The sequence below is a fragment of the Tenrec ecaudatus genome, chromosome 11, assembly GCF_050624435.1.
Source record: "Tenrec ecaudatus isolate mTenEca1 chromosome 11, mTenEca1.hap1, whole genome shotgun sequence".
Classification (NCBI taxonomy): domain Eukaryota; kingdom Metazoa; phylum Chordata; class Mammalia; order Afrosoricida; family Tenrecidae; genus Tenrec; species Tenrec ecaudatus.
Genome location: NC_134540.1, coordinates 146,005,879 through 146,020,507, shown reverse-complemented (window position 1 = coordinate 146,020,507; position 14,629 = coordinate 146,005,879).

Below are 14,629 nucleotides of genomic sequence, written 5' to 3'. Positions count from 1 at the left end.
AGTAAATTGACAACATATTGCTTCAAGCAAATCTGATGCAAAAGACCTTTTAATGTATTAAAGAGCAATCATGTTACTTTGAGGGATTAAAGTGGTCCTGACGCAACCCATGGTATTTCAATTGCTTCATATGCATGAAATAGCTGGATAATAAATAAACAAGGATAAAATAGAATTTATGCATTTGAATTGTGGTAGGCAACAAATATTGAACATACCACGAACCACCAGAATAACAAATAAATATATCTTGGATGAAGTACATCCCAGATGGTCTTTACAAACCAGGATTGAGAGACTTACTCTTTCTTACGTTGGAGGTGTTATTAGACTGCACCTGTCACCGAGGGAGCCTGTCCCACTTCACATAGGTTCTGTGCTGATGAGGGGGGCCTCTGGCAGGATGGATGGACACACAAGTTGCCATAGCAATGATTCTGTGGGAGGTGCCCAATGGGACAGTGTTTTTAATCTATTGATTTTAGGATTTCTATGAGTTGAGACCAACTTCATGCACCCAACAACAATATATAATAATGATTTCATAGTTATTGTTAGTTTCTGACAAGTCAGTACTGGCTCATAGTGACAATGTATACAGCAAAGCACTGCCCAGTCATCTGCCATCTTTACAACTGTCATGTTTGAGCCCATAGCTGCAGCCCCCATGTCAATCTCTCTTGTCAAGTGTCTTCCTTCTTATCCCTGCACTCAGCTTTAGCAAGCATGATGTACTTCTCCAGAGATTGGTCAAAGCTGAAAATATTTCCAAATTAAGTGAAACCACATCTCTCCATCCTAATTTCTAAACCTTTCTGGATGTGGGTGGTAGTTACATAATCTGGTGTCAATTTGGGATTTAAGAAGATTAAGAGTGAAGGGGTGGAGTCTAGTCTGTCAATCGGGTTATAGCCAATGATGCCTCTGTGTGGGCATGGCCTTCCCCTGAGAATTCTGGGAAATCGGTATTTCCTCCTTGGAGATGGGAGACACACTCTCTCTCTACTCACTCCCTGAGAGATGCTCTATTGACAAGACACATGGGGTCTACACTGATAGACCCCATGACCTGGGAACTGGAGATGCCACATGGCGAAGCCTGACAGCACTGGGATGCTTCTACCACCACTGGATCCACAACACTTTGCACCAACTGGCCTGCGATCTTCCTGCATTAGGCATCATTGCATGTGTTTCATGAATCTGAAGAGGCCTTATGGATTGGTATAGGACATATGGACTAATATTGGAATTATGGGCTTGGACTGGCCTGGGTTGGCTTGTTTTCTTAATGTACTGTTACTCTTTATATAAAACTCTCTTAAACATATATGAGTTTCTATGGATTTGTTTCTCTAGTCTACCCAGACTAACACAACGTACTTTTTTTCAAGATGCATTTGTTTTTCTGGCAGTTCAGGAATTTCAGAGTTTATACTTATAATCATGGTCTTCCCTGCCCTGCCCCCCTCCTTTGTTTTTCCAATGGAATTCGGAACATCTGCTTGTCTGTGTCTAGTAGGAATCTCTACTGCATTTAAATGATACATTCAATTTGACAATAAGAAATCAGCTAATCCTGAAAAACATCCCTTCTCATATCTCTAAGCTGCTTTTCTCAATTTTTACCATTTTATTAAAATGCTACACCTCAGTTTCCATTGATTAAATTGAAAATTTTCGCCTCTATTATTATTAATAGATTCAAACGATATTAATACAGCTGATTTTCTCATATATCTCTAGAACTCATGCATCTGAAAATCATAAAAGGGGACCCAAGCATGACAGTTGCCCTTCTCTCTGTGTAAAAGGCTCCACTAGCCTCAGTGTTTGCATTTCTATGTTCATGCATACTGAACCTCCTGAGTCTATTCTCAGCTCTGAACCGATATGAATCTTCAAGATGGAATTCAAACCATATCATGCTATCCATGTCCTCTAGTGTATTGTGGTCTTGCTCAAAAGAAAACCCAAGTCCCTATATACTCTGACATTTGTAATTTCTTCATTTTTATTTTTTACTCAGGTCCTATCACATTTATTGCTAGATACTAACACTGGTCATTTCCCTGACTTTCTGCTTTGTGTTGTTTTCTTCAGAAATATTCTGTCCTCAATGGCCTCATGATGTGCTTCAAGTGATGACCCAAAATATCATCTTCTCTGTGAGATAATCCCTTACTGTATTTCTGAAATTTCAGTGTTTTTTCTTCTTCTATATAGTTGTCCTTTCTTTTCTTCTTCAGCTAAAAAAATAACCACATTTATTTTACAAAGATTTATAGACATGGCAAGCTTCTTGGTTTGATGTTCTTAGTTGTATATCTATTTGGCGAACTATATGTTATTCTGCCATGTTATTCCTGGCCTCCATAACCCCCAAAATAGCATTTTATAAATAAATGTGAAGAATATGAAATACAGGGGTTTTTTTTAACATGTAAAGAATGTAAGTAGCTTAATTTTAAACTTGATTTTGCTTCTGCTATTTCTTAGAGGGGAATGCATAGTCATTAGGGCTGTTCAGTTATTTTAAAATCTCAAATTCTTCTTTTTGATGTATTTGGTGGAAATGTGCTTCTGCTTTTCTCCTTTGCCCATTTGAACTGAGGTCGGGTCATTGATATGCTTTTGTCAATATATTGTGAGCAGAATGCACTGCTTCATAACTTATTAGAAATATTTAACTGAAATCCTTCCTTCCTTCCTTCCTTCCTTCCTTCCTTGATACCGTGACTGTTATAACAAATGTTGAGAAGGAGTCTCCATCAGTTTGGGGCTCTGACAAACTGTATGAACAAAATCTTCCGCTGCCCTTTTTGATGAGTGGATTGGTGTTTATTACTGCAGCTGCCACAATCCATTCTGATTTACAGATAGAGACCTGCACTGTTTATGTCAAAAAGATCAGCTCCGGATGGCTGAAAGGCCACAAATCCACAGATGGCTAAGGAAATCACTTGGGTAGTAGGTATCGGGAGAACAAGTGTTAAGCCATGCAGAAAGTATAGACGACCATATGTCTTTGAAAATGGATAGATTGTTCTAGGATTTTAGGCAGAAGCATAAAATAAATTATAGCTTTCAACTTCAGAGATTGTGTAAAGATTAAAAAACTATTTTGCTCTATGCCTCATAATCTTAGGAAACCCACTTAACCCTAATTCTTGATATAGTGTATAGCTGTATGTAATCATAGGTTAATTTTTATCCTCCTATTTGCTATAAATAATGTAAGGCAGTTAATTACCTGATCAGAGATGTTTTTGAGGAATCATTTGTACTATTAAAGCAATGCCAAAAATATCATACTCGATTTATTTCATATTTTAAATGAAATAAAAATTTTAGGTCTTGCTCCAAAATGACTCTGAAGCACAAGCAAAACAACAACAAAGAAACAAGGATACTAATGATATTCTAAAGATGCTTGTTTTCTTTATTTGAAAAATATGGCACATAAGTTATCATAGTGTTAACAGAAATTATGAGTCGATTATCATTAATTATTGCCAAACGATATAGAATGCTGATTAACTCCATGATAACATGGGGTTTAGAAGGATGTGTTTTTAGTTGAGTCAGGATTCTTTTCTAAACTAATGCATGTTTTATGTATACAATAATACTTGTCTAGTATAGTCACTAGCCATTATTTCATTGTATTTAACTTTAGCCGACCTATTTAAAATAGTCTGATTTACAAACAAGTTTGAAAAGAGAGGGGAGATTTTAAAATTTCTCAAGGGCATCTTAAAACACAATTTTAGTTTAATACCCACTGTGCTAAAACTCAATGATCTTTTTAATGTCAAGATCTGTAAATGTTTATTAAGAGCATATCGTATGCCAAAGACTATACTGAAAACAAAGTCACATAGAACAAATCATACTTGCCTGAATGTACTCTGCAGTCTATATTAAAATCACTTTATAACAAATAGTTGCACAATAATGTATTATTACTTTGGCAAGCATTATAAAGAAGAGATTTAAGCTATTGTAAAAGAAAATAATAGAAAGACATAATCTCATCAGATGATCAAGAAAGCTTTTTTAGAAGAATAAAACCTAGGCTGAGAAAGAAAGCTTAAAGATCAGAAAACAGACAGAAAGAGGAGCAGGAATGTGTCTCCCAGTCAGTGGGAACCACTTTACAGTAACACCTCCTGGGGTGATGGGAAGAAGTGTGGATCACTCAAGGAAAAAACAGAAGGCTAGTCTTCCGGAAGAAGAGCAAAAAGACAGTGAGAACCGATTAGACTGGAAAAAATGTAAGTATTTGTGGGTTATTGACAGATAGATGGACAGATATATCTATCTCCACCTCTCTCTACCAATGATACTACATCTATCTATCTATCTATCTATCTATCTATCTATCTATCTATCTATCTATCTATCTATCTATCTATCTATTTACCCATCTATGTAATCTATCCATCCATTCATCTATCCATCCATCTACCTAAATTGAGCAAAGGAGTTTAGCAAAGGAAAGTATGTTAAATGAGAACAAGAGCCTTCTTTCTTCAAGATCTATAAATGGGTCCTGAGGGGTTACAATTTTGGGGGGAGGGTTACACATTGGTAATGGAGAAATCCTCGATGAAGTAGAAAAAAACAAGCGAGTGTGGTATCAGAGAAAGCAAAAACCAAGCCTGGAAAAAATGGAGAAGGATGACTACTCCCATATTGAGACCTTTGTTAGCTCACTAGAGTGGAGGACATGTGTGATAAGATCTGATTTTAGCAGAAAGATAAAATCTAAGTGTTCTTGCTTTTTGAAATCAAAATTACTTAAAAATTGTACAAAGAATTCTGCAAATTTAAAAACTGTACAAAAATTGTCCAAACTGGAAATAATCTCATTTTACATTCTGTTGTTAGCTTTTGAAACTGATGGTGATAGCTATGTAGATTAATCAGATATTTAGAAAATTAGTAACATAGCCTGTCATGATTCTGAATTTAGCAAGGATAGAAATGTTGTATAGCAAGAAAAAGGGACGTATTTGAAAGAGAGAAAGTCCGATGGGATTTTGCAACTAGTAGTGCTGTTGTCAAAGCTCATGTCCAGAGCGCTAGCTTTATTATAAGCATCAAGTGTGGTCGTCTTAAAATAAGGGACAGATTTGGATGAAAAGGGGAACAGATTATCACATGCTTTTTCACAGCTATTTTGATCTAGTCAGTGTTTAAGAAAAGAAAGAAAGAAACATCTCTTAGTTTCCCTGATACTATTTACCAGAATAATCTTTAGATACAAAGAAATTTGTTGTTATCTCTGATAATGTACTTGCAGCTCAATGGGGCGGTTAGAAGTATTGTCAGGAGCCTGCGTTTCTGCAAAGATATACTTTAGGGAAGGGAAGCCATCGATAACAATGTTTATGGTACCTGCGAAGGTTATACTGTGGCCTCCACTAAAAACTATCTTCTTCTCTCCAAATTCCAAGTGTTCCTGCTTTTATCTAACCTGAGGCAGGTGATTGTGTGTGCACACTGGCATTTTTCTCCTTTTAGATATGAAACACGAATAAAAACACAAAGAGAAAATGCCAATGTTTACTTATAGTAGACTGAGGAGACCTGGAAAAAAAGGGAAGAATTCTAAGAAGAAGCTAACTAAACAAAGACATGTATCATGTTGAAAATAGATGATACATATCTGAATCTTGATTAATACTTCTGATTTTCTTAACAATTACAAGCAGGAGAACAGACTGTGGCTCTGGACACTGTGATCATATTCGGATTTTTTAAAAAACATTTTATTAGGGGCTCATACAACTCTTATCACAGTCCATACATATACATACATCAATTGTATAAAGCACATCCGTACATTCTTTGCCCTAATCACTTTCAAAGCATTTGCTCTCCACTTAAGCCCTTTGCATCAGATCCTCTTTTTCCCCCCTCCCTTCCCGTTCCCCCCTCCCTCATGAGCCCTTGATAATTTATACATTGTTATTTTGTCATATCTTGCCCTATCCGGAATCTCCCTTCACCCCCTTCTCTGCTGTCCATGTCCCAGGGAGGAGGTCACATGTGGATCCTTGTAATCATTTCTCCCTTTCCAACTCACTCACCCTCCACTCATATTTGGATTGAAAAGTAGTTGAGAGGCATTGGTTGTGCAGAAGACACAGTGATAAAAGAACTTGAGTGCATATGAGATCATTTTGATACAATACAATCATCCCATGGAATTTTTAGCTTTAATTGGATGGGGACATCTCTTGCTGGTTTTTACTTTCTTTTACTTTTTAATATTTCTTATATCTTAATATGTATGGAAGTAGTAAGAACTGGAATTACATGGTAACTCCATAGCTGGAAGGATTTTTGATTTTTTGTAAAGTTGTTGGATTGAGAAGAAGGAAATCACCCTTGGATCTCCCAGGGTGTTATCTTGTTAGCAAATAACTTCATTATGTACATACGTACCTAAATATGATATTGCTGACTACAAGCTACAAACAAAACCTTCAGTGATTTAAGCATGGAGTCAATAACAGGCCAATTCTGAGTTAGAGAAATAATTTAGTTCAGAGAGTTCAAATGAAGGCCATTCAATGAAGGAGATATTTTAAAGGGTTGTAAACAGTAACAATATATGTCCACCCCCTTTAACCTTGCTAATATTTGAAATGCTGTTAGCAGTCCGACGAAAATAAATTAAGAATGACATAAAGTCTGAAGAAAATGATAATGAATATTCACAAGAATATTCTATTAGGCTTTGACTTGGTTTCTTTGAAATAATTGTTTAAGTCAGGCATCATGTTTGGGGCAGTGGAGGCCTGTGATAGTTAGGCAAATCTTCAACATAATGAATTGATGGAATGGCAGTAACACTGGGCTTACACATATAAATAATCAGGAATCTGTCACAGGACTGATAACATTTATTTCTCTTATCCATGGGCTCATCATGACACAAACCAACTTGATGACAACTAGCATAACCTAGCATAGCATCCAGCATAGCACAAAACGATACAGCATCTCTTGGGGAAGGACATTATGCTTATTAACACAGACGATCAGTTTGAAAAAAAGAGGAAGACCTACAATGAGATGGGTTGATACGGTGGCTGCAACAATAGACTCAAACATAGGAAGGATTGTGAGGCTTGTGTGAAAGCAGGCAGTAGTTTTGTTTTTCTTTCTATCCTGCAGAAGGTTAAGAGTCCAGCCTACGTGACAGCACCTCATAGCAACAGGGTAGCGTAGGCAACAAGGAGGGAGCATGTGAAAACAACAAGTCCGTGGACAAAACTAGGGGTTTGAGTGAGGGGGTCCCTGGATTAGCAGTTTAGAACGCCATTCACCTCCATCAAGTTTGAACGAGCACTGCAATGAATGAACCGTGGTTGCTGGTGCCTCTAGGTTAGTGAGACATGCCATTTCCAAGGAGAGATGTGTTTATGGAGAGGGTCCATAGTTTTGAAGAGTGGAAGCTAGAACAATCACCCCCCAATTTTTCTCTCCTTTCATTCCCCCACTTCCTACCCACCCTGAACTCAACAGAAATCAGCAAGCAAGAGGTGGTCCAATTAATAGAGCGTCAATAGGGCCCAGGTGGACCCGGGCGGGTAGTTCACACAGGGCACAGCAGCACAGACTAGTCAAGGGCGACAGGACAGTGTTCTGGACTACTTTGGGCAGGATGTTCAGATTTCATAGTATTTTCAGGAAGCATACTAGGAACTGTGAAGCTTCTGAAACTCTCTTGTTGAAGAGATCCCTAAGGAACATGCTGATCCTGGTGATGCCAAATGCTCCCTTCAAACCTGCTGTCTCATTCCCTATTTTTTTTAAACATAACAAAACAAAACACCAGCTCTGGGAGAAATCATTGTCAGTATACCATAGATTGTTTTTTTTTTTAATTGGAAAAGTAGCTGGTAGGTAGGGAGAATTTTATCCAGTCTGAAATATCATCATATCTACAGCCCATTTTTATTTATTAATTTGATGAGTGAAAATAGTTGCTTTACTAAAAAATATATGTAGAATAGCGGAAACCTTTCATTTCATTCTGGCTGTTTCTCTGAGTTGGATAGTCACTGGAATATTTGTAACTTCAGACCGTGTACTCTTGTCACTTATTTCAGATCCCGCTTAAGCCCCGGCTTAGTACTAATTCATACTTATCTACCATCTGGTCCACGTCTTTCCTAGTTCATTCTGGCCTCTGTTCCCAGACTCTAGTCAACCACTGCAAACACACACACACACACACACACACACACACACACACACACACACACACACAGCCCTTATCTTTGGGAGAGAGCCGAACTTCCTTCCTAGTTGGAAAGGACTCTGACATCAAAGGGGGCAGAGACGTGAAGAAGTCTATGGGGAGAGTTGGCACTTCTTCTGAAGTGGGAGATCCGAGCCCGAGCTGCCAGGAGGCCTAAGCTGCTTCTCTGAAGCGTTGGCCATGCTGCAGCTGGCCCTGTGGAGAGCACACGGCTGCGTTAGTTTGTAGTTCTGAGTTTAAACCTCAAAAAGAAACCGAGAGAAAGCAGACCAAGTGCGGACTGAAGTAAAAGTAGGAAGTAACACACTCCCACAGCCGTTTCTTTTGTTTGGATAAACTCGGGAGGGCCCCAAAACGGCCACTTTGGAGTCTGGTTTTCTGCTCTTCTACACCCCGCTTCTGAAAGAATTAATCGCTGAGAAATTCTAATATGATCAAATGCTTGTAATTAGTTTTCTCCGCACTCAGGCCATGCAAACAGGAGCGCTTTAATGTTGGCATCTAATCATTGCTGCATTCTTCAAAAAAAATTTTAACTAATGAAACACATTACTGTATCTAATTACCCTCCCGCTGCACATTGTTCAAAAGAATGAGAAAAATGGGTTAAAGTTGTATGAAAGCTACGTCCCTAATACAGGATCTCACTGAAATGTGGAAACTGTACAATGAAGTGGTTGCAGCTGCATTTTGTTTGTATTACCAGCATCCTGAGCAATATGGCCCCTCTTCTCCCTAGAGACTGGGCGCTGACTCCAGGCTCCTCCTTGGTATTGGGACAAGGCATGGCATTCTTGAAGCTAATGATGAGTCTAAGGATGGTAAGGCCTCTCACTTGCCTGCTTTTCTTTCAAAACCTAAGGTCGGATTTTGTAGTAAGGGATCTGGGTAACTCAATAGAAACCCCGGAGACCCAGCTGTCCAAGTGTTCACCTGCTAACCAAAAGTTCCACAGTTCAAACCCACTAGCTGCTCTGTGGGAGGATGCTGTGGTACTCTGCTTCCATAAAGATTTGCCATCTTGGAAACTCTGCCGGACATTTTTTATCTGTTTTGTAGTTTTACCCTGAGTGGGAATCAGCTCAGTGGCCGTGAGCTGGGGGCTTGGGTCGGCTGCATGGATAAGCTCTTGGCAGCACTTCTGTGGGGGAAGCGACCTAGAAATCTGCTTCTTGGAAGATTACAAGCCAGGAAATATGCCGAGGGGCTTCTGCTCTGTCACATAGTGCCGACTCAAGGGTCAGCAGCAACAATAACATTTTTGTATTTGTAACTTTATATTATTTTTTAAAAAAGCTTTGGTCATATTATACAAGCACCGTATTTAGCAAAACTTGGCTCTGGGCCCCGATGGGTTGGGATGGTTGGGGTGAAGCTCAAGAAAGAGCTTACTGCTGCAGAGACGATAAATCCCTTTCCATCAGCTAGCCAATTCACTACCCGCGATAGAAAAATACTTTGTAAAAATTGTCATTTCTGAATGCACTTTTCTGCTCCATGGCACATCTAAAAAAGGAGTTAATAACTGACAAATTCTCTGATAAATTGCCTCCAAGATCTTTTTCACAACACTCAGTCCAAGTAAACCTGAGAGCTTTAATGCTTGCATGTATTAAGCCCTGCGAGCCTTTAAGAAAGCTTTCAAACCAATGAACTCTAAATTGCGTGGGAAGGAAAATGCAGAGTGAGTGATTGTGCCGGGTGCATTATTGCTCTTTAAACGTCTTACTCATCGGGATCTGCAGACTAACACTTTCTTCACTTTAGTTTTCCTCTGGCACCACTTTGTATTAAGACTACCTCTGTACTTACACACCTGCATTCATGAGGTGTCCAAAATAAAGCTGACGTTGGGAAATTATTTCTGTAAAGGGCCAGATATTAAATACTTAGCAGGCCGTGCCGATGCTGTTGCAATGAGCCCATTCTAATATTTTAGCATTGAAGCAGCCATAGAGCATATTTACGCAGAGGGGAGAGGTTATGTGCAGAAAAACGTCATTAATAAATACTGCCATTTGAATTTCATGCAGTGTTTACGTGTGAAAATATTCGTTATGTTCTACTTTTATTATATTACTTAAAAATGTAAAATCACTCTTCAGGAGAAACAAACTTGACCCATGGGTCATAGTTTACAGACCTATGATCACAATAAAAATGGATAGAGTGTTCTTTTTGTAGGCGTCAGAGGTGGGGTTCAATCATCACTCCATTGCTATTACACAGAGTACATTAGTTCTTCAGCTCCTCTGTGACTTAGTTTCTCATCTATAAAATGATGACTACAGTTTTCTGAGAATTTTTCCCAGAATTATGTTAGTCATGGTATTTTAAGGCATTGAGAATAGTTTCAGGAGAGTAATAGTTCATTAATATATTCAAAAATTCTTCTGTTTTCTTTATTATGTATTTGAGTGATTAGACTAGTATAAGTATCTTGAACAGCTTTAATTCATTACAGAAATTGAAAGCAATGCTTTTAAAATGAGCCCCAAATTAGCTAAGTTTACAAATAAGCACACTGATGTGGTGATACAGCAAACATTCAGCTGAAGTAAACCCATACATGTAAGAACTAGAATGACCTCCTCACCCAGCAATATTTTAAAACTTTCTCTCTCTGTGTGTGTGTGTGTGTGTGTGTACACAAACATAAGGAAGTGAGGCTAATTAACAACCTATGATATGCAGGTGACACAACCATGCCTGTTGAAACCAACGATGACTTGAAGCACTTACTAATTGTGTTAGTTTGAGTGGACTAGGGAAACAAATTCAGAGACACTCATATGTGTGTAGGAAAGAACTTTATGTAAAGAGCAATTGTACGTTAAGAAAACATCCCAGGCCAATCCAGTTCAAGTCCATACGTCTGATATCAGCACATACGTCCAGTACTGGTCTGTAAATTCCTCTTTAGACTCACACAACACATGCAATGACACTGAGTACAGTAAGATCACAGGCCAGTGCATGCAAAGTCTTGTAGATCCAGTGGTGGTGGAAGGATATTGGCGCTGGTGTGGGTTTCCACATGGCTCCTCTTGCTCCAGGGCTCAGGCACCATCAGTGTGTCTCCATGTGGCTTGTCAATAAGATTGTCTCCTAGGGAGTGTGTGTCCCACCCCCAGCAACCTGATTGACAGGCTAAACTCCACCCCTTCACTCTTAATAGTCTTAAATTGACAACAGTTCACGTAAATACCACACTGAAGAACATCAAATATTATAGCCTTCAGTGTAGTATGTACCTCAAATATAAAGAAAACAAAATTCCTCAGAACTAGGCTGATAAGCAAAATCATGACAAATAGAAAAAGTATAGAAGTTGTCAGGGATTTTTCTTGGATACACAATCACCATCCATAGACATTGCATTTTAAATAGCATCTGATGTATTCACTGTATTGGGAGAATCTGGCCGACGTCTTTAAAGGGTTAAAAAAACAAAGATATTTTTGTGAGGACCTGACGTAAGCCCTGGTATTTTCAACCATCACATATGCAGGTGAATGTTGGGAAGAATAGGGAAAACTGAAACAAATTGATACGTTTAAATGATGATAATGGTGAAGAATACTGAAAATACCAAGGACTTTCAAAAGAGCAAGCAAAAGGAATCTAAGAAAAAATTGTCAGATTGTTCCTTATAAAAGAGGAGATGAGGCTTTATCTCAAGTACTTTGGGTGTGTTATCAGGTGGGGACAGTTCCTGGTGAGGGCATCATGACTGATAAAGCTGAGGATAAGTAAAGAAGAGTCTTGGCAGAAGGGATTGGCACAATGGTAAAAATCAGGAGCATGGTGCAAAAACAGGGCATTGTTTCACAATGTTCTAAATAATATTTCTATGAGTCAGAATATTTTCAGCTCAGCAGCATTGAATAATTATAGCTATATAGGTGTAAGAAATCAAATGTTCTGTAGAAGCAAAGACGCTGAGATTTTATCTGACCTACTTTGGGCATACTGTTAGGGAAGCTTCTGGAAAGGGACATTATGATTGGTAAAGCAGATAGTAAAAAATAAGAGAGGAAAATTTCCATGAGATGGATTCACACAATGGTCGCCATGATCGGCTCAAACACGACCACAGTTGCGAGACTGCCACAGGACCAGGCAGTGTTTCTATCCTTTGTACATAGCTAAAGGATCACTACGAACCACTGGAACCGGCTTAATGTCATCTTAATGTTAACAGCAGATATAGATGTAATTGTAGATAAGTAGACAGATGTATAGATAGATACAGTCCTTATCAAACACATAGACCTCTGCAATTATTAAATGTTAAGGATATACTATTTATGGAAGTTCTAATTGCTGTTTGTTTATTATTTTATTCAATCATTGAGTTTTTACTGTGAATAAAATGTGTTTACATAGAATTGCTGCCAGGATACTGTTGTAATTTTCTTAGGAGCTCTCACTGGCACTGTGCCAATGTGCACCTCTTCGATAATTCTTGGCCACCAGGATCTTTGCTGAGTGAACCACAATCTCTAATGCCAGTCGAACCATGTATGTTGATACAGTAAAGTTTATGCCAGGGATAGAATGCTAGCAGTATACACTGGTGACAAAACTCACAAAGTTCCATAGTAAAAAATGTATCACTTCAAGTCAGTAGATATTAAATTAATTCTACATTTGAGCATTTTAATTAAATTAGATTCTAGCACTGCACCTATAACAAAGATTTTTTTTTCTTTTTAATCACATTATTGGGGGCTCATACAGCTCTTATCACAATCCATCCATCCATCCATCATGTGAAACACATTTGTACATTTATTTCCATATTCAGAGAAATCTTCATTAAAAAAGTATTTCTTTTGTTTCTTCACTTTCCAGGCCATGATAACTTCATGACATAAAACAAACTCTGGGTTGGAGAAACTGATTAGCTGATGTGTATTTTCAAAAAAAAAAAAGTTCCTCAGGTAAATCTGACACTCTTGGAGACACGCAAACACACACCTTTGAAGGTCAGTGGCAGTATTTTCTATTTGTTGGGATTTCTCCTAGGTGAAAAGCTCATGTTCGTCAAAATCTACCCTGGCTGTGGAAACGTAGCCACAGTGAGTGACATTCTGTTCTCTGCAGGGCAGCAGCAGCCTGGACTTTGGATTTTTTTTCTTCAGTTTTTGATGAACAATATAAAAGATGAGCTAAAACAAAGACACTTAAATACATATTACTGCACTTTAGGAGAGGTCTGTATAATACATACAATGTCATAATATAAATGGACAGATTGTAAGGTCCCTTAGGAATTTAGGACCCTGCAAAGCCTTCATATAAGCTAAGACTTGATATATTTAAATATTGTCAAGTTTTAGGGACGTGAATAAGTTGGCATCATTTTACAATAAGCTTGTTCATAAATTGAAGATTAAATGTCTCGTATTGAGGCATTAGGCATACGTTGGTAAATAAAAGTGTTTGGCTCACTCTGATGAGTAGTCTGACCAGCATCATCCATCTGAGGATGAAAGCTTCTAATACAGTCTCCCTCATTTCATGTGAGACTTCAGTTCTGCAAGCACAAAGTTTCTTGGTTTGAACTGTTTAAAATTCCAAGAAAAGTTCTTCCAGGAGACCAACTGTGCCTGTAATATTTGATTTCTTTCCTCAAGTGAAAGTTGCCATCATGCGGCAGTCTAGCCTTTTTGATTCTTTCATTAAACAAAGCACAATGAAAATCCATTTGTGTCTGTAATATTTGAAATAAAAGTAATGTTTTCCAGAAGACTCAGAAGGCATGCAGGCTAAAGTGAACTGTTTTTAATAGATTTTACTAAACTTTATACCTCAAAGGCAAGAACTGCCTTCTCGTTTCTAGACAGTGCATGTGAAAGGTACAACTTTAGCCAGATTTATAGAAGGAAATTGAATGCAAACAGAAATTTAAATTTCATGTGAATTGAGGTTATAAATTTCTTATCTTTAATTATTTACACCTTAAATTACGGTACTACTATAGGCATTTTAGTTGTTTGGAAATTGTGCTTGTCAAATTTAGATAATGAGATTGAGTTCAATTTAGTCATGAGTAGCCTTGGTATATTTAATTTATAGCAAAATGCAGTTTTCTCTCCCCAGATCCTCATTATAGATTTTTTTCCCGTGGGACTTTAGACATAGATATAGAATAAATAGAAATCCAAATTAGCACATGGAAGTCCATTTGTAGGTTCAAGGTTTGTAAATAAGTAAATTTTTGAACAATACATATTATATTTGACTTCAAAGATTCTTTAAATGTTAGATAAGTCCATGAAATGATATTCTTCAGAGAGTTGCATGGCATTTTTCTGCTTTCTGACTTTAAACGTTATATCA